Source organism: Camellia sinensis, chromosome 1, assembly GCF_055761805.1.
Source record: "Camellia sinensis isolate YWXY chromosome 1, ASM5576180v1, whole genome shotgun sequence".
In the NCBI taxonomy this organism is placed as follows: domain Eukaryota; kingdom Viridiplantae; phylum Streptophyta; class Magnoliopsida; order Ericales; family Theaceae; genus Camellia; species Camellia sinensis.
Genome location: NC_138961.1, coordinates 91,326,211 through 91,329,050, shown reverse-complemented (window position 1 = coordinate 91,329,050; position 2,840 = coordinate 91,326,211).

Sequence of the window (2,840 nt, the reverse complement as noted above, 5' to 3'; positions counted from 1 at the left end):
CCGTACATACAATATCGTGCCTGTAAGAAAAAGGAAACTTAATAGGTACAATATTGTTAGCAGTATGCGTAACAATGCAATTGAAAGTGCGTGACAACGCAAGTCCAGTAGGGCGCATAACAATGCGATTTGAAATAAGCATAACAATGCTATGAAGGCACAAACACATGTAAGTAAAGAACACGTGACAACGTGCACAATGCGTGAAGATGTAGACACATGTAAGTATAGCACACGCGACAACGTGCACAATGTGTGAAGAGGAACTTGAACACATATGAGTAAAGTACACGCGACAACGCATACGATGTGTATAGAAGAAACTTGAACATATGTAAGTAAAGCATAATGCGACAACGTATGCAATGTGTATAAAAGGGAATTTGAACACATGTAAGTAAAGCATAATGCAACAACGCATGCAATGTGTATAAAAGGAACTTGAAAACATCAAATCCTAACACGTTTCACGTGAAAGATAAAAAGGTGGTGTTACCAACTGGCGTACCTAACCGTATTTCATACGAAAAGAGGAAAGGTTTTAACTAAGTAAACTTGAAATCCTAAAGCGTTTCACGCGAAAGGAGAGGAGGTGGTGTAACGAACAGACGTACCTAACCATATTTCATACGGAGAGGGGGAAGGTTTTAACTAAGTAAACTTGAAAATCCTATAGCGTTTTACCCGAAATGAGGAGAGGTGGTGTAACCAACAAGCATACCTAACCGTATTTCATACGGAGAGGGGAAAGGTTTTAACCGAGTAAACTTGAAATCCTAAAGCGTTTCATACGAAAGGAGAAGAGGTGGTGTAACCAACAGGCGTACCTAACTGTATTTCATACGGAGAGGGGAAACGTTTCATGTCATAAGAGGAAAGGTGGTGTAAGCAACTGGTGTACCTAACCATATTTCATACAGAGAGGGGGAAGATACAAAAAGTGTGTCTATGCTCCCACCAGTATCTGGGCAACACAGGGACTTTAAGTGCACCAATGCATGCAATGAAATAAACATATAATTGAAATTAAAAGTCATATCATCGAGTTCGAGTCGAGGTTTCATAAAATCCCCAACAGAGTTGCCAGAAACTGTAACATGCCCAGGGGTACTCGCGGCCATTAAACAGTTCGGACCCTCGATTTCTTTGATCTAGTCTCACGAGTGCAATGTGAAACATAGATGAGAATCCAAATTTGGATACTTTTATTGAAAATCCATTTTATTGCAATTTTGTCAAAAGTGGATTGCGCCATCAGATTTTAGAGTTACCACCTAATATTTTGGAAAATTAGGAAACCTATGACTCGTGCCAAGGCCACTGTTCGTCGTAACCAAAAATGGTTGGCTCAGAACCTTAGGTATGAGAGGAGAAGGTCAATAATGAGCACCCCCGCTCACTCGATCAAAGATTAGCCTCTACTAAACCATGATAGGAGTTTTATTTCCTTTATATTTTCATTTTTTGATTTTTTTAATAAATCCTAAAAAATTTACTACGTGAAGCATACAAGTATAGACTATGTCACCCACTTTGGAACAACTTGATTTGATGTAGTTTTGAAAGAGTTTTGAAGATGTACAACCCAAATAAATTGAGTTTACAAACATGGAAAATAAACATCATTCCAAATTATACGACACAACCTCCGTCCACTGGCATTCATACAGTTATATCACCTAAGCCAATAGCCACATGGTAGGATTCCAAACATAATAAGAAAATTATGTACAAGCGGGATGCTAAAACATAATAACTTACATATTTATCGATGTCCCGTGAACACCTACAAAACAAAATTAGTAAAATATGCATGATCCTATATACAAAATCCTAATGCAATACATACACAATAATGCTTCTAAAGATCCGGCTTCTAAAACATGTCATGTGAAACATTGCAAAACATGTGATAGTGCACAAAATCATGTAATAATCAATTAAAGCACAAAGATGTAAATTTAGCCAGATCTAGGCATGAATCATGTATGTAAAAGCATGGATATGCATGGCATGCAAGATATATACATATGTACAGTTAGGGAAAGTGATTAAAGAATGGGATAGATAAGAAGTGGGGATGGAGAATTATTATAACACTTTAAATATTACAAACTGAATGAGAGAGAGGAAGAAAAATTACAACAAAATAAAAACCTCACAAAACACTTAAATTAACAGAAAATTAGAAACAACATAGGCCTTGGAGATCATCCACTGAAAATTTGTTTGCTATTTTGCCTGTGGAAAATCTTTTGGGAATTCCTTTGGAGAAAATGATGAATTTTTTTTTATTATCAAACTTTGTTCGTTATACCCTCACAGTTATGGAGTATTCTTTGAAATCTCAGCAAGATATGTCAAATTGTAGCTTTAATGTGGTTGTGGATTGTGTATATCAATGGATAGGAAGGTTGATTAAAATAATTTTTGCTCAATTCCCTCAAGAATAAAACAATTTATTTCCTTCTTTTTTTTTCTCTTTTCTTTCTCCTTTCTCTCTTCTCCGTGTTGAACTCCTCCAGCATCCCGCCCTAAGCCTCTCTCCTCTTTTCTTCTGAAGTCTTACACCATTTATAGCCATGTAAAGTAAAAGCAAAAAATAAAAAATAAACGAAATGGCCGACACCCATTATCAAAGAAACATATTTATATATATATTATACTAATTATTATATATAAAGATATACATCATTGAATCAAGTGCGCCTCAGCCGCGCACTTCGTGCTTTCTTTATTTATAATATATATATATGCATGATTGAATTAGGTGCACCTGTGCCACGCAGTTGCTTTTTTTTTTTTTTATTATTATTATTATTATTATTATTATTATTATT